Source organism: Podarcis pityusensis, assembly GCF_964106645.2.
Source record: "Podarcis pityusensis genome assembly, chromosome: 7".
NCBI lineage: Eukaryota > Metazoa > Chordata > Lepidosauria > Squamata > Lacertidae > Podarcis > Podarcis pityusensis.
The window spans coordinates 27,562,765-27,581,454 of record NC_138031.1 but is presented as its reverse complement, the minus strand read 5'-3'; the positions used below and the strand labels follow the sequence as shown (position 1 = coordinate 27,581,454).

Here is an 18,690-nt window from a genome sequence, read left to right as displayed (position 1 = left end):
CCTCAAAAGTTTGCCCAGGCACTCAGTAACACGTACATCATCTAAGCCTCTGTAGGAGTGCTCTTCAAATTATATTTCAAAGACAACAGCATAACATTCATTCTACACAAAATGCAGCAACAGTGTGAGGGGGGAATCACTTTGTCGCGAGGACATAAAAAAGTAAGGATAGCCATGATGGATCAGACCAAAGACCCATCTAGTTCAGGATTCAGCTAACCAGATACCTGAGTGCAACAGCCGTCTCTTGCACTTGTGATTCTCAGCAACTGATAGCCAGAGGCAAATAGTCCTGGAAGTATAACATAGTTGTCATGAGAAGACATAGCTACTGGTAGCCTTATCCTCCATGAATTTGTCTAATCCTCTTTAACAGCCATCAAAGTTGGTGACCATCAAGTTGTAGGAGCACATTCCATGGTTTAACTGTGCAGCATGTGAAGACGGGCCTCCTTTTGTCTATAGAGAATCTCCCGACATTCAGTTTCGCTGGATGACTCTGGGTTCCAGTATTATGAGAGAAGAAAAACTTCTATCCGCTTTCTGCACACCAATGCTCAATCTTCTACGTCTCTATCATACATCAACTTACTATTTCTTATCTCTAAGCTCAAAAGACCTATAACCTTAGAGGGGAAGTTGCTTCATCACCCTGATAGTTCAGGTTGCCCTTTTCTGATCCTTTTCCAGCAATCGTTTTGAAGGTGAGGCATGCAGAATGATACACAGAATTCCAAGTGTGCTTGCACCAGATATTCGTATGATAGCATTATTGGTAGTCTTAGGGACGCAGGTAGCACTGTGGTCTAAACCACTGAGCCTCTTGGGCTTGTTGATCAGAAGGTCAGTGGTTTGAATCCCCGTGACGGAGTGAGCTCCTGTTGCTCTGTCCCAGCTCCTGCCAACCTAGCAGTTTGAAAGCACACCAGTGCAAGTAGATAAATAGGTACCACTGCGATGGGAAGGTTAATGGCGTTTCCATGCTCTGTGGCTTCAGTCCTGTTGCGTCAGAAGCGGTTTAGTCAATGTGGCCACATGACCCAGAAAGCTGTCTGGCTCCCTCTGCCTAAAAGTGAGATGAGTGCTGCAACCCTATAGTCGCCTTTGACTGGACTTAACTGTCCAGGGGTCCTTTACCTTTACCTTTTTGTTGGCAGTCTTGCTTTCAGTCTCTTTCCTCATGATCCCTGACATGGAATTTGAGTGGGGGGTGGGAGGGGGTTCAGACATATTAACACCCAGAACCGGTAACTAAAAAGTAGGTGCCACACTCTAAAGCCCTGATTCGGACATCATGCAGGATGGACCTCCTGAAAAGATGTGGATCTGAAGAATGCCCTTTCTTGGAGAACACAGTGATCAACTGAGAATATAGAGGTAAAGATTATTCTTTAGGTATAGCTGTATAGGGCTTTGTACACCAGAACCAGCACATCAAACATATTCTGGAACTTTCTGCTCAAACTTGTAACTTTTCATACCACAGGTGATCAAGGAGTTGGGGGGGGGGGTTGTCCCACTATAATTGCACTATAGTGCTTCAGACAGCAATAATGTGGTGGTACTAGGGAAGCACAGAATAACTAATAAAGCAGAATAAATCTACCACATGTGTCAGGAGCATGTTTCAGAATGCATCTGCGACAAAACACCAGTCTAAAGGGGCTCATCGCTCACTGTACCAGAGAATCATGGAATCATAAAGTTGGAAGGGACCATGAGAATAATATAGTGTAACCCCCTGCGATGCTGGAATCCTTCACTCAACATGGAACTCAAACCCACAGCCCTGAGATTAAGAGTCTCATGCTCTACCGTTTGATTTTAAGAGTTATATAAATTACTCTGTCCACCTGTGAATCTGCCCCACCTCTGGCATGCAGCTTCCGAAAGTTCCCCACAAGCGAATTTGGTCCTTAGGCTGAAATATGTTCTCTTTCTTGACTATAATGTTTCTTCAAAGTTCTCATTACTAGTTGTTATGGGAACTTTAAAAATAAATATATGCCAGCTTGTTTGTTCTCCCCCCGCCCCCAAATCCCCAAATCATTTTACACTTACCTCGCTCGTTGCCAGAACAGTTACTTCATCTGAACTTGCCGTAAGCTCTAACCACGGGGCTAAGCGACTTCTAATGCAACCTTTTAAAACATGCAACATGTTTAAGCATTCTCCTCCTCCCCCCCCCAAAAAAAATCCTGATTCCCATTTCTTTGGTTAGCTGGACTTGGATGGCCAACCTTACACTTTCAAAAGAAATGAAAGTCATGCTGGCATTTTACCACAAGGTGGCAACCAAAACATACAAAAATCTATTGCGAAGAACACAAACCGCCTCCTCATTCATATATACTTTTCTGACAACTGTGTTCCTGGGTTAAAGGCAGAATCTTGCACACAACAGAATGTTTTTTACGTTTCCTGTACACACACACAAACAAATGTACCAGTGGATTTTAAAATGGCTTTCTTCTCCCTTTCTCCTTCACTATTATCATTTGCAGATATAGATAGAAAGGAAATTGGAAGTCTGCTGCAGGAGGCTGTTTGCCTAGGTGGGGGAGAAGGACTGATTCCCTGCAGCGAACGTCTGCCTGCCTGCTGTTCACATCCTGATTCTTTGACTAAATAATGCCACTTGTCTCCCTTCGGAAATCCTCCTGAGCCACTTCTATTTGGCTTACAAAGACACACTTCCGATTTAACCTGAACCCTTATTTAACCACTGTAGAGCTCAATATCTTTTGCATCAAGTCCTTTTGCATCAAGGGTGGGGAACGTGGCCCTCCAATCCTCTCTACCAGGCCCTCAAGACTCTCCCCAGGCCACTCCCCACACCAGCTTTCCTGTGCTCCCTTCTCAAGTGCTTTTTCCTGGCTGAAATGTGTCTCTGGACTTGGATAATGCCATGTTCTTGTCTGGGTGGAGGATGAAGAGTGTGTGTTTTCATGTTTTTATGTGGAAATCTCTGACATGCACCCAAAATGCTGCCTACTGTTATGAAGATGAGAGTCATGTCCACTACTCCACCCACTTTTGACTCTGGTCTCACCCACCACCTGGCATGTGGCCTTCAGAAAGTTCCCCACAAAAGAATGTGACTCTTCGGCTGGTACAGTTTCCTCACACTGGTCTTACATCATGGAACCCTCCTTTATAAAAGATTTCCTTGTAACCAAGTGATAAGGAGAATAGCAGATGCTCCAAATGTCCGTATTTTCCAGGGACAGTCCTGGATTTATAGAAGCTATCCTAGTTTCTGATTTGATCCTGGAATGTCCCATTTTTCCCCAGGACATCCCTATTTTCATCAGAGAAATGTTGGATGGTATGGAGTTATGCAACCCCCAAGCCAAGGAGATAAGGAATGATACAACCTTTAGAGGACATCTGAAGGCAGCCCTGCATTGGGAAGTTTTTTTAAATGTTTAATGTTTTATTATGTTTTTATATATGTTGGAAGCCGCCCAGAGTGGCTGGGGCAACCCAATCAGATGGGCAGAGTATAAATAATGAAATTATTGGTATTATTAGTATGGAATAAAAGGTAAAGGGACCCCTGACCATTAGGTCCAGTCGTGGCTGACTCTGGGGTTGCAGTGCTCATCTCGCTTTATTGGCCGAGGGAGCCGGCGTACAGCTTCCGGGTCATGTGGCCAGCATGACTAAGCCGCTTCTGGCGAACCAGAGCAGCACACAGAAACGCCGTTTACCTTCCCGCCGGAGTGGTACCTATTTATCTACTTGCACTTTGATGTGCTTTCGAACTGCTAGGTTGGCAGGAGCAGGGACCGAGCAACAGGAGCTCACCCCATCACAGGGATTCGAACCGCCAACCTTCTGATCAGCAAGTCCTAGGCCCTGTGGTTTAACCCACAGCGCCACCCGCGTATGGAATAGGACGTCCCTATTTTCATCCAAGAAATGTCAGAGGGTATGGATAACTGGGGAATTGAAGCCCGTTGTCAGGAGCCCAGGCTGTCATCTTGATAACACAGCACGCAAGTCGTAATTAGCTTGAAGATATATTGCAATACAATTAGCCTCGGACGTCTAACCGACGCTTATGAATCAGTTGACCCTTCTGAAGAATGCTTTCTGGTTTTGCAGAATATCCTGAACCTATGATCCTTACATTTCTGGGTTTGTTTCTTGTCTAATACCTTTCCCATACGACAACTCCTTGGGCTCAGATGATTAATTGCCTCCTCTTCCAATGAGGAAATGCTATTTCGCCTGCTTTCTAAGTCTGCCTGTGCTTCTCTGCCGACTCCTTATCAACATTCCATTCTGTGTCAGAGAGAGGGGGAGAAGACTTACTGACTCATGCTGTGTTTATCTACTTGGGGCAGATGTGTTCATGACACCCATTTTGCCCCCTCCCCAGCACCATTTTCACTCCAGAAGGTTTGCTTGAAAACATGACACAAGTTAAGGAAGTCCATTTGTATTATCAGAAGTAAAACAGTGTCTGGAGGCAGTTGGAGGATGGATGGCAGCTAACAAATTGAGGTTGAATCCTGACAAGACAGAAGTACTGTTTTGGGGGGACAGGAGGCAGGCAGGTGTAGAAGACTCCCTGGTCCTGAAGGAGGTAACTGTGCCCCTGAAGGACCAGGTGTGCAGCCTAGGAGTCATTTTGGACTCGCAGCTGTCCATGGAGGCACAAATCAGTTCTGTGTCCAGGGCAACTGTTTACCATGCAGACTGAGACCCTACCTGCCCGCAGACTATCTCGCCAGAGTGGTGCATGCTCTAGTTATCTCGCTCGGACTACTGCAAAGCGCTCTATGTGGGGCTACCTTTGAAGGTGACCCGGAAACTACAACTAATCCAGAATGCGGCAGCTAGACTGGTGACTGGGAACGGCCGCTGAGACCACATACTGGTCTTGAAATACCTACACTGGCTCCCAGTACGTTTCCGAGCACAATTCAAAGTGTTGGTGCTGACCTTTAAAGCCCTAAATGGCCTCAGTCCAGTATACCTGAAGGAGCATCTCCACCCCCATCGTTCTGCCCGTACACTGAGGTCCAGCGTCGAGGGCCTTCTGGCGATTCCCTCACTGCGAGAAGAGAAGTTACAGGAAACCATGCAGAGGGCCTTCTCTGTAGTGGCATCCGCCCTGTGGAACGCCCTCCCACCAGATGTCAAAGGAAAAAACAACTACCAGACTTTTAGAAGACATCTGAAGGCAGCCCTGTTTAGGGAAGCTTTTAATATCTGAAGGACTATTGTATTTTAATATTTTGTTGGAACCCGCACAGAGTGGCTGGGGAAACCCAGCTAGATGGGTGGGGTATAAATGATAAATTATTATTATTATTATTATTATTATTATTATTATTACAGGAAAACAAGCAACAAACAACATCAGAGCTCACACTGTGGCCCTCAAGAACTAAGCAGATGACTCTTGCAATTAGCTCACATTCTTCATCCAAGGAGCAGTAATGTCAGCATCACAGATAAGAGCTTAGCAGGAAAAAGGAAACATCCTAAAAAGCAAGATCTAATACTCGCATTAGAAATAGTCTTTTGTGAAATTATGAAATCCAGTTTGGCAATGGTTCTGCTTGTCACGTTTATGACATTTTTGCTAAGGAAGTCTAACACCATGCATTCTTCCTTTATTACCCTGGGCCTCCATCTTCCCCTTTCTCAAAGACTGTAAACTCCTGTAACCTCTGCCCTGAGGCTTCTCAGATCTCACTGGGAAGGGGATTCGATAGCTGTGGTGCCACCACAGACAAGGCCCTATCTCAGGTACCCACCAAGTGAATATCCACTAAGGGCAGGCCAGAGAACATCTAGTCACAGCTTGGGACCATTTTATTTGTGAGATCACCTTACCCAATATATATCCACTAGACCATTTTGATCTGGAGAACTGGCACTTTAGTTAGCCTAACCTTGGGGATCCCCAAGGAATACAGATACCCTCCCTTGTGTGTGGATGGAGCTGTTTGGGCAACACATGGACCAAACTTGGAGAATCAAACAGAGAATCAACTTGCTGTCGGCATATACCAACTGGGGCAGTGGTTCCCATTAAGCTAAGCACTGGGGAACTCCTGTTTTTCAAAAGCCAAGCCATGGGCCCCCTAATTTTGAAAATGTTGATATCTCTATGGTATATTTTGTTATGTGAATGGTGCCATTGATCCCCTGGGTAGGGGTCTGCAGACTACCAATTGGGAACCACTGGTCTAGGGTATGTCTTCACTGGAGGACAAACAAGGTGCAGCATTGCAGAGTGTAAATCACTTCTGCCTACACAGTGTATAACTGAAACTTGGGACGCGGGTGGTGCTGTGGTCTAAACCACCAAGCCTCTTGGACTTGCTGATCGGAAGGTTGGCGCTTCGAATCCATGTAACGGGATGAGCTCCCGTTGCTCTGTCCCAGCTCCTGCCAACCTAGCAGTTCGAAAGCACTCCAGTGCAAGTAGATAAATAGGTACTGCTGTAGTGCGAAGGTAAATGTCATTTCTGTGCACTCTGGCTTCTGTCACAGTGTCCCATTGTGCCAGAAGTGGTTTAGTTATGCTGGCCACATGACCCGGAAACACACTGTGGACAAACACCGGCTTCCTTGGCCTGAAGCGAGATTAATGCCACAACCCCATGGTCGCTTTTGGACTTAACTGTCCAGGGGTCCTTTACCTTTACCTATAATTGAAACTATCGCTAACTGTAAGTGGCTCCATCATGCAAGGGGTGCTTCTCTCCCACCCACACCCCATCCAAAGCTGTTAAGTTTGTAGAATCTAAGGTTATTCATGCAGTGTTTCCTTAAAAGTTCCAATTGTTACAGAACTGTTTCCTCCTTTCCATTGAAAACCTGCTTAGCTGGAGTGGTGGGGGAGCGAGGGGATTTCCCAAGACTTCTGCCCAGTTTGAAATATGTGCATGGTCACAGAATCCTCTAACCATGGAAACTTCATTCAGCTTATAGGCCTCAAACAGCAACACTTTAAGAAGGAGCCATTGCTCCTCTTCCTATACATGGTATTCTTTGTTCCTCTCACTCAGGGCTTTTCCGGACAATCTGTGGAACACACATTCTGCTTTGTTTGCAGGAAAGCGTTGGATGACACTGTTTCAAAGCAAGTGTTTTGTCTCCTACACTTTCCAGTACATTTCCCCCTTTGTTCTCTTTATTGCAAAAACACCAATCTTTTGGGGAAGTGGGTTTGTTGTACATGACCTCCTACTCAGCTGTAACTGGGTAACCTGAATTTGCCAGTATGTGGTGTGGAATCTCACCCCTCAGCAGCAAAAGTCTGGAAGCCCCCTTCAGTTGCTGCTTGCTGTTGATATGCTGTTCTGCACCAGAACCTAAGGAAAGCCTGCTGGAGTGTGAAGTGAAGCTGAGAAACAGTGGCTGGTCAAAAGTCACCCAGTGAGCTTCATCAGTGCATGGGGATTTGAACCCTGGTCTCTCAGATTCTAATCTGACTATTCTACTTTGGTCAGACCACACCTGGAATATTGTAAAAAAAAGGGGGGGTAAAGGTAAAGGACCCCTGGATGGTTAAGTCCAGTCAAAGGCGACTATGGGGTGCAGCGCTCATCTCGGTTTCAGGCCGGTGTTTGTCCACAGACAGCTTTCCGGGTCATGTGGCCAGCATGACTAAATCGCTTCTGGCTCAATGGAACACCATGACAGAAGCCAAAGCTCACAGAAACACCTTTTACCTTCCGGCCGCAGCGGTACCTATTTATCTACTTGCACTGGTGTGCTTTCGAACTGCTAGGTTGGCAGGAGCTGGGATAGAGCAACAGGAGCTCACCCCGTTGCGGGGATTTGAACCACCAACCTTCTGATCGGCAAGCCCAAGAGGCTCAGTGGTTTAGACTACAGCACCACCCATGTCCCAGTTACTGTGCCCAGTATTGTGCCCAGTTCTGGGCACCACAGGATATTTACAAGCTGGAATGTGTGCAGAGGAGGGTGACCAAGATGATCAAGGCTCTGGAAACCAAGCCTTATGAGGAATGGTTGAAGGAGCTGGGTACGTTTACCCTGGAAAAGAGGAGTTTGAGATGAGATATGATAGCTATCTTCAAATATCTTAAGGGTGAAGATGAAGCAAGCTTGTTTTCTCCTGCTCTGGAGGGCAGGACTTGAACCAATGGCTTCAAGTTGCAAGAAAGGAGATTCTGACTAAACATCAGGAAACACCTTCTAGCAGTAAGAGCTGTTTGACTGTGGAACGGACTCCCTCAAGGGGTTGGTGACGCTCCTTCCTTGTAAGTTTTTAAGCAGAGGTTGGATGGTCATCTGTCCTGGATGCTTTAGTTGAGATTCCTACATTGCAGGGGATGGAACCGGATGACCCTTGGAGTCCCTTCCAGGTCTACGATTCTATGACTCCAACTACTACACCACACTGGTATAACTAACACTAGCACCATGAACTTGGCCTGGTAGCAGATCAGCAATAAGTGCAAGTCTCTGAGAAGATGTGTTAAATGCTGACCAGGTTACCACTTCTGTCAGCAACCATGCTGCAGCACTCTGTGCTAACTAAAGCTTCTGGATCAAGTGCAAGACAAGCCTTGCAGAGAGTGCATTGCAGTAACCCAATCTTGAAAATAGCCAATGCATGGCCAAGCTCACCTGGTCCAGGATTAGCCATAGCTGCTGTAGCAGTCAAAGATGGTAGAAGGTGCTTCTGACTGTTGAGGCCACCTGGGCCTCCAAGGACAAGGCTGTATCCAGCAGCACGCCCAGACTATAAAGCTGGTCCTTTATGGGGAATGCAACCCCATCCAGGGTAAGCAATTGACCAATTTCTCAGACAAGAGAACTCTTTACCCAGAGTGTCTTTGTCTTGCCAGGGCTCAAGCTCAGCTGGTTTTTCTTCATCCACCACACTGCTGCGTTCAAGCACCAGTCCAAGGGATGTGGGTGGCGTTGTGGTCTAAACCACTGAGCCTCTTGAGCTTGCCAATCAGAAGATCAGTGGTTCGAATCCCCGCAACAGAGTGAGCTCCCATTGCTCTGTCCCAGCTCCTGCCAACCTAGCAGTTCGAAAGCATGCCAGCACAAGTAGATAAATAGATACCGCTCTGGTGGGAAGGTAAACGATGTTTCCATGCATTCTGATTTCCATCACAGTGTTCCATTGCGCCAGAAGCGGTTTAGTCATGCTGGCCACATGACCCGGAAAGCTGTCTGTGGACAAACGCTGGCTCCCTCGGCCTGAAGGTGAGATGAGCGCTGCAGCCCCATTGTAGCCTTTGACTGGACTTAACTGTCCAGGGGTCCTTTACATTTACCATTACCAAGGCCTCCTGAGTCCAGTGTTATGGATAAATGGAGCTTTGGGGCATCAGCATACCCAAGCAGTAAGCTACCTTCTAGAGGAGTGAGACAGCTGAAACAAAGAACAGAGACCAAACATCTAAGCCTCCACCCAAGATAGTGGTCTGCCACTCCAGTTCAACTGTACCTTCCCACTACCACTACCACTGGAACTGGAGCATCATCACTGCGAACTCCTGCTTCCTACCCACCGGACACATTTTAGCTCCCCATCATCATAAACGGCTGGGAGATGAGAGTCACGGATGAGAAACTAAGGTCCAACCCCACACTGTCAGGAGGAAGATGGTAAGTCCCATTCGACAAATCAATTGAACATTGAAATGTCATAAGAATGAAATGAGAAGGGGGTGGCAGAGGACTTTACTTTCACTTTCCAGTTCTTTTCAATGTGTGGACATACCGACAAAAATTGCATACTTTTTTTAACACAGCTGTTTATGCCAACAGCTCATAACCAAGGTCAGCAGTATCCAGGCTGCCTTCCAAATTACTTAAGATGCCAAGCCACAAAGTAACCACAGTGGGGATTTCCCCAAGTTATCTTTGGGAATTGCTCAGAGGTTACCCTGTGCAAACTATACTAGCTTGCTGGGAATTTCCACTTTTTCCTAGTCCCCCCCCCTCCATTTTCAGCAGTGTGTCTGTTACATCAAAGTACCCAGAGATATAAATGACAGAAATTAGGTAAGCTTGCAGTCCTAACCCCCTTATCTGGGAGAAAAACCCCTGAATAGGATATACATATCCGTCGACACTGGACCGTGCTGTAAAATTGCATTTTAAAAAAATATCATATACAGTATACTAATAGCAAATTCAACTATTCTAGTGTGAATCCAAGCTTTGCCGAAGTATAGAACTGTTTTTAGAAAGGAGGGGAAACCCTAATGATGGCAGGGAAACCCCGAACAGCTAAATGAAGACCAAGTGTACTCTGTTGTCATAAATCACTTTTTGAGTGGGGGGAGGGGGGCAGTGGAAACAGAAAACCAGGGGAGAAGCAAAATGAAACGGGACCATTCAGGAAGAAGGCATTGATGGCTGGCTGACACCCTGAACAGGATCACTCCACACACTTCAACACTTTGTTGCAGGTCCCACTTGTTTTAACTAAATGGAAAAGTTACCATGCTCGCGATTGCCGTTCTGCATCAAACACAGAAATTTCTGGGTTCAGCCTATGCAAACTAGCCTGGCAGGGCTGGTTGGATGCAAGGCATTATGAAACAATGGCCAGACATCTACACATTAAAAAAAGGAACCTTGGGACTGTACAAAACAGGGGTTGCCAATGATAGGAGAGGGGAAGGTGTGATGTCACACAGGAAAAAATGTGCCCTTTTAAAACTAGGCTTGAAATAGGAGACAGAAGGGGAGGAGTTGCTTGGGCTGCTTCTGGGAACAGAAAAGGAAGATGGCAAAACTCCCTGCAAGGGCTGAAGGGCAGAACCATCTCGGCGAGCTGGCTGAAGGCAGGCTGAGACAAATACATAGAGATGTCTTGGAATGTGATGCTGCACTGCTGTGGCGAACAAGCCCCTCTTGAGATGCGAACCCTGCACTCCCTCCATCTACACCCAGGTGTAAAATAAACCCTATTTCTTAAAGACATGCTCCCCCAACCCTTTCAAGTACAGTTATCTCCCGACCCTACCTGGAGTTGCCAGGAATTGAATCTGGGGCCTTCTGCATGCAAGAGCATGAAGCAAAGGCCCTATATCTGCTTGTTTCACTATAAAGCAGGGAGTGAACATCTCTGATGAAAATGACCACGTGGGAGAAGAGGAATTGAAACCTTTGATGGCCCTCACCTTGCCACATGTAGTTGCATCAAGTTGTTCCCCTCCAGCCTGGCTCACCTCCAGTGTTGGTGCTGAGCTGGAGGAAAGGGCTTAGAGCAGTCTTCAGCTGGTGGATTGGGACCCACAAGTGGGGAGCATGGCCTGATCCAAGGGGGACTGTAAGAGCAGCACAACCACCATGCAAATAGATGTTAAAAGGTTAAGAAATGCAGAAAGAGGGTCCTGGGTCTGAAAAGGTTGACAATACAAATTTAATAAATACATAGGCAAGATACCAGGCTTAAAAGCATCTGTCCATAGCAAGGCGATGCTGAAGCTTTTAGAAAAGTCAATCTCTGCCCCATTTTATAGCTGAACATAGAAATGCATAGTGTTCTCTCTCTCTCTTACACACACACACACACGTTTATGGGATGCTTCACACAAAGCGTAACCACTTTTTTTTTATTGTGACAGCTTTATTGTTTTTATAATTGTGTATTGCATTGCATTGCATTGCTCACAGGCAGCACTGATTACAATCAGCATGGTTCCAGGCTTGCGCGCTGAGCATGCTACTTTAAGGAAGTGAGTCGTGGGCAACTTACAAAAGCCAGAGAAACACCTCAATGCTTTCCACATGTGCTGCAATCAGGAAGGTTTTGGGCCTACATGGCAGGGCAGAGTCTCAAACAAAGAAACGCTCTCCCAAGCCAGCACCTCTCAGGTGGGCTCCATCACCATTATAAGAGAACCAGGTGAGTTTCAGTATCTCTTTTTCTAGAAAAATAGCACTGCTTATAGCATTTTACTCAGAAATAAGTTTCACTGTGATCAATATGCAGTTACATCAAAAGTCATAAAGAGAGAGGATTAAGACTGGTGAATAGATTAGCACTCACACAGATATTAAAAAATTAAAAGCAGGTTAACTGTGGTGAAGCAGGAAGTCAACCTAACAGAGGATGTTTGCCCAGATAAACATTGCTACTGCAAAAAGCCAGATGGGTGCCAATTTTTTCCCATTATAATTTTGGAATGTGGCCTCAGACATGACAGGACATAATTAAGTCTTACTAGTATTACTTAGTAGAGACATCACCTTGCCAACAAAGGTCCGTACAGTTAAAGCTATGGTTTTCCCAGTAGTGATGTATGGAAATGAGAGCTGGACCATAAAGAAGGCTGATTGCCGAAGAATTGATGCTTTTGAATTATGGTGTTGGAGGAGACTCTTGAGAGTCCCATGCACTGCAAGAAGATCAAACCTATCCATTCTGAAGGAAATCAGCCCTGAGTGCTCACTGGAAGGACAGATCCTGAAGCTGAGACTCCAATATTTGGCCACCTCATGAGAAGAGAAGACTCCCTGGAAAAGACCCTAATGTTAGGAAAGATTGAGGGCACAAGGAGAAGGGGATGACAGAGGACAAGATGGTTGGACAGTGCTCTCGAAGCTACCAGCATGAGTTTGACCAAACTGCGGGAGGCAGTGGAAGACAAGAGTGCCTGGCGTGCTCTGGTCCATGGGGTCACGAAGAGTCGGACACAATAAGTATTACTTATTGGAAACTTTAAAAAATACTTGCTTATTGGCTAGAGGCAGGTTAATTTTATTTTTATTTTAAAGTCTACTCTCTCCACCTTCTTTAGAAGACAAAGCACATTGCTACTTCCCACTGAATGCTAGGTCTGAACCAAGTGTTTTTTCCGGAACTTGATGTTGCCCTCCTCCTCCCAAGCTTGGTATGTGCATGTGATCAAAACCAGGCCCAGAGAGGGAACAAGAACTTCATTCATCTGTTTCCAAGATGCTCCGCTGATTGTTTGTAATTCGGGATAAAAATATTGAGTGGTCTCAGCGGGAATGAAGTGCCTGCTTTATCAAAAAGACTGAAAAGAACAAGATTTAAAAACAAACGCTGGTCAAAAAAAAAGGCGGGACGGACAGATACTTCCCCTTAACTAAAAGTTAGAAAGCAATCCTATGCAGATTTGCCTTGCCAAAAGTCCTATTGACTTCAGTGGGGCTTACTTCTGAATAGACGCGCCTAAGGTTGCCAGGAGCCGCATGTTTACTTAGAAGGGGCTTACATGCCCAGTACGCATGGAATACACTTGACTGCCTGTTATGTACTGAGTTGAATAGGATCCAAACTGTAGCAGTCTGATTGGTCCTAGAACAATAGGATCCAAAAGGCAGCAGTCTGATTGGTCCTAGAACAATAGGATTCAGAATGCAGCAGTCTGATTGGTCCTAGAACAATGCAGCAGTATGATTGGTTGGCAGGAACCACCCAATCCTGCTCCAGATAGAAGTGAATCCACAACCTGATTGGCTTACAGTAGAATTCCAGAATTAGCCAATCATGTGCAGCCCATTGTGTAAATAATGTATATAAAGCAGATACTGTGAGGGGACATTTATTCATTCCTCCTCACCACTATGAGCTGAATAAAGAGCATGAAATCACTTTGCGACTCTGAGTATATTTCACTGGCGACGAGGATGGGATCCCGCTGAGCTGACTGCCACACACAGCACCGCAGCACCGCCAACTGCCGCACCGCTGCCTCGCACCGTGTATCCAGGCTTCAGCTCCGGGGCACAAGGAACTCAGAATGGCAGCCAACAGCAGCTTCTCGCCATTCAACCCAGCATCTGGAGACTGGGAAGCGTACGCCTCCCGTTTCACCTTCCTCCTAGAAGCCAAAGGGGTCACCGACGAAGAAGACGCCAAGAAGAGGGCGATATTCTTCAGCGTCTGCGGAGAGGAGACGTTTGAAATCGCCCGGGCTCTCCTTGCGCCTGAAGACGTCGCTACTGTTCCATACAAAACAATAATGGAACAGCTGAAGGGGCACTTTTCGCCGCAGCCCTCAGTGGTGGCTCGTCGAAATGCCTTCTACGCAAAGCGGCAAGCCCCTGGGGAAACCATAACTGGGTTTGTGACCTCTCTCCGCCAAGCCGCCCGGTTCTGCAACTTCTCAGAGCTGGAGAACATGCTTCGCGACCGCCTCGTCGGTGGCCTGAAGGATGAGAAGCTGCAACGACGCCTCTACGCTAAGAAGGACCTAACGTTCCAGGTCGCTCTGGAGGAGGCCCTGGCAACAGAAGCTGCCGAGAGGTCGACCCAAGAGGCACGGCCGAGCCTGCCATCCCAACCGAGGGTCCACCATGAAGACCTCACCGACGACTCAGGATCCGACAGGGAGGAGGTGCACCGAGTACAGCAGCGCACTCAAGCAGCGCACAGACCACAGCTGCCTCGACGAGAAGGAGGGAACTGCGCAAGCTGCGGGGAGAGTCACGAGAGGAGGACCTGCCGTTTCCGCAACGCAGAGTGCAGGCAGTGCAGAAAATCGGGACACATCGCCCGGGTGTGTCGGGCTCGGCCCACCCGACACCAGGCATCAGATGACCAATCCAAGAGCCCCAGGTCCCGGGGCCCAACGCACCAAGGCAACTCGACGGAGCTCACGGACTTCCAGGTATACCAGTTGCCCCACCCCAACGTAGAGAAAATTTATGTAGAGGTACAGATAGAGGGGGCCCCATGCCGCATGGAGCTTGACACGGGTTCAACTCTATCCATAATCTCGGCAAGGACCTTAAGGAAACTGTGTCCCACTGGGGGTCCCAAACTCAGGCCGGCCCCATTCACCCTCCGGGACTTCCAGAAACGTAAGGTCCCCACAATGGGGGTGGGGACCTTCAGGGTGCAATACCGAGGGCGGACGCGGCAACTGGACTTGCTTGTGGTCAAGGGCCCCTACATTAGCTTACTGGGATTGGCATGGTTTGGACCACTGGGGCTAGCTGTCACCGGGGTGAACCACACTAGCTTACAAGTGGACGTGGACGCCATATGCAAGGAATTTCCAGGGGTTTTCGATGGGAAATTGGGACAGTATACGGGCCCCCCCATTGCGCTACAGCTTGACCCCGCAGTACGACCGGTCAGGCTCAAGGCCCGCCGGGTCCCGTTCGCCTTGAAACCCCGTATAGACGAGGAATTGGACCGACTCGTAGAGCAAGGAGTGCTGGAGCCGGTGCCTAATGCTCCCTGGGAAACCCCAATCGTCACACCCGTCAAGCCTAATGGTTCGGTCCGCATCTGCGCAGACTACAAATGTACCATAAACAAGGCCCTCACGGCCCACGCATACCCAGTGCCAGTGGTCAGCCATGTCCTTGCCACCCTGGCTGGGTCGAAAATTTTTGGCAAGCTGGACTTGGCCCAAGCATATCAACAGCTGCCAGTAGATGAGGCCACAGCAGAGGCACAGACGATTGTGACGCACAGAGGAGCGTTCAGGGTAAAGCGGCTGCAATTCGGTGTCAGCGTGGCACCAGGCATATTCCAGAATATAATGGACTCTCTCCTTAAAGGGATTCCTGGCGTCACCCCCTTCTTCGATGATGTGTTGATTGCCGGCCCCACACCAGAGGAGTTTGAGGACCGCCTCCGCACCGTTCTGCACCGTTTCCAGACGGCGGGTCTCAAGGTGAAGCGGGAAAAATGTCTACTAGGAGTGCCTCAGGTGGACTTTCTGGGATTTATGGTGGACGCAGAAGGGGTCCACCCGACTGGGGACAAGGTACGGGCCATTTGTGATGCCCCAGCGCCCAAGAGCAAGACTGAACTTCAGGCCTTCTTGGGACTATTGAACTTTTACCATTCCTTCCTTCCCCACAAGGCGGCGGTAGCGGAGCCCCTACACAGACTCCTGGACAAGCGGGCCCCTTGGGTGTGGGGCCAGCGCCAGGAGGCCGCATTCCAGGCAGTCAAGGACTTGCTTGTCTCAAACTCGGTCTTGGCACACTTCGACGAGAGGCTGCCGGTGGTGCTAGCATGCGACGCCTCACCCTATGGCATTGGAGCTGTCCTGGGGCACCAACTCCCGGATGGAAGAGAGGTACCGGTGGCGTACTTTTCCCAGACACTCAACACAACCGAGCGGAACTACTCGCAAATCGACAAGGAGGGTCTGGCAATCGTAAAGGGAGTAAAAAAATTCCACGATTTCTTGTACGGGCGGCCCTTCACCGTGGTGACTGACCACAAGCCGTTGCTTGGCTTGTTTGCCCCCGAAAAGCAGACCCCCCAAGTGCTGTCTCCTCGCGTCCTCAGGTGGTCAATTTTCCTTGCCAGCTACCAGTATGCACTGATTCACCGACCTGGGAAGGCGATGGGCCATGCGGACGCCCTCAGCAGGCTACCACTACCGGAAACAGGCCCTGACCCAGCACCTGCACAAGAGGTTATGAGCCTGGAGCTGCTTCCCGACCGCCCCATTCAGGCACAAGAAGTTGCACACCATTCCAAGAAAGATAGGGTCATCTCCCGGGTCCTGGACTGGGTGTGGAGGGGATGGCCCAGCAGCAGCCCCGGGCCAGAATTCGCCGGCTACACAACCCGCAAACATGAACTGTCGGCCCACAAGGGGTGCCTGTTATGGGGAAGCAGAGTCGTTGTTCCCCAGCCCCTCTGCAAAAGGGTCCTCACAGCCCTACACGAGACACATCCAGGGGTAGTAAGAATGAAGGCCCTTGCCAGGAGTTATGTGTGGTGGCCGGGGATCGATGGAGAGATAGAGGCCTGGGTCAAACACTGCCAGGCCTGCCAAGAATCCCGCCCAGATCCCCCAAGGGCCCCAGTCCAGTCCTGGGAGTCCGCCCGAGCACCATGGTCACGCCTGCATGTGGATTTCGCTGGCCCCTTTCAGGGGAAAACATTCTTCATAGTGGTGGACTCCTACACCAAATGGCTGGAAGTCGCACTGGTACCGTCCACTTCCACGTCCGCAGCCATCCGGGTACTACGCAGGCTGTTTGCAACCCACGGGCTCCCTGACACTCTCGTCTCAGACAACGGGACGGCATTTACGTCAGGAGAATTCCAAACCTTCACAGCGCAGAACGCCATCCGCCACATCCGTTCGGCGCCGTTCCACCCTGCCACCAATGGCCAAGCAGAACGCATGGTGCGGACCACCAAGGACACCCTTCGCCGCATGACGCAAGGGGACTGGGAGTACCGCCTTGCCACATTCCTTCTAGCACAGCACAGCACCCCCAGCTCAACGACTGGCCGGAGCCCCGCTGAACTACTAATGGGTCGGCGCCTTGCAATCAGATTGGACCGCCTTCACCCCGATAGAGCTCAGGATGAGGTAGTGGTGGGGGAAGGCAGGAACCCCCGGACCTTCGAGGCCCAGGACCCAGTGTACGCAAAGAATTTTGGGGCAGGCCCAGCATGGGTACCCGCCACAATCACCAGGGTCACTGGCCCCGTGTCGTACGAGGTGCTAACGGATGGGGGGCAATGCTGGCGCCGCCACTGCGACCAGATACGGCGACGATTCCCGGGAGAAAACCAGGAGGAGGACAGGTCAGAGGAGTCCCAAGGGAACAGCGGGGCAGTGAGGCCCATAGAGCAGGAGGGGCCAGCAGGAGAGGCAGAATCAGTAAATACAGAGAGGACCCGTGAGGCCGAAAGGACACCGGAACCAGAACCACGACTGAGCGAGCCGGTTGCACCAGACCAAACAGCCGCATCACAGCCAGCATCCTTGGAACACGAGCCAGAACCCGGAGCCCGGACCAGGGAACACCCCAGGCCACAACGCACACGTAGGCCGCCGGCATACCTTGAGGACTATGAATGCGACCTCCCGGGCAGGACTGGAACTTAGAGGGGAGGGGTGTTATGTACTGAGTTGAATAGGATCCAAACTGTAGCAGTCTGATTGGTCCTAGAACAATAGGATCCAAAAGGCAGCAGTCTGATTGGTCCTAGAACAATAGGATTCAGAATGCAGCAGTCTGATTGGTCCTAGAACAATGCAGCAGTATGATTGGTTGGCAGGAACCACCCAATCCTGCTCCAGATAGAAGTGAATCCACAACCTGATTGGCTTACAGTAGAATTCCAGAATTAGCCAATCATGTGCAGCCCATTGTGTAAATAATGTATATAAAGCAGATACTGTGAGGGGACATTTATTCATTCCTCCTCACCACTATGAGCTGAATAAAGAGCATGAAATCACTTTGCGACTCTGAGTATATTTCACTGCCGCAGTCCTAAAACACAAGTACCTGGTTGGGGACACGCCCCATTGGCCTCAAACGTGACTCTTACTTCCGAGTAAACACGCCTAGGATTGCCCTGTGGAAACTCTTACAATCCTCAGGGAACTAACTTGCAGGTGGAGCGACTCGGAGGAATAATAGAACTCTAGAGCTGGAAAATATACCCGAGATTCGTCTAGCCCAACCCCGAAATGAAAGTTATTGTTGCCGAAACCCGGGATGGATCCAGGGACCTTTGAATCTTCCAGTTGAACGATCTCCCAACTAAGCTACTTCAGCCACACCGACTGTGTTAAGCTTACTCTTTGAAAGCGCGCGTGGGATGGGATCGCAGCCTGCAAGGAGTGGCCAAAAAGTGAGTGGATTCCCTTTGGAAGCGCGCTCGTGAGTTCTCCCCAGAATCGGTGCTCGACAACGGAGAAAAATAGGAGTTATTTTGAACGAGGTAAGGAGGAGCAGCAGTGCGTCCTGGAG

General features: G+C 48.9%; 1 long non-coding RNA gene across 1 annotated transcript in view; it reads right to left on the bottom strand.

Annotated features, from left to right (window-relative positions):
* LOC308481390 overlaps positions 1–18,661 on the bottom strand; it is a 37,106-nt gene extending 18,445 nt beyond the window's left edge. Inside the window, exon 1 of the long non-coding RNA XR_013988622.1 lies at positions 18,223–18,661. This is a non-coding gene — a long non-coding RNA (uncharacterized lncRNA). The remainder of the gene's footprint in view (positions 1–18,222) is intronic.
* Positions 18,662–18,690: the final 29 nt, after the last annotated feature.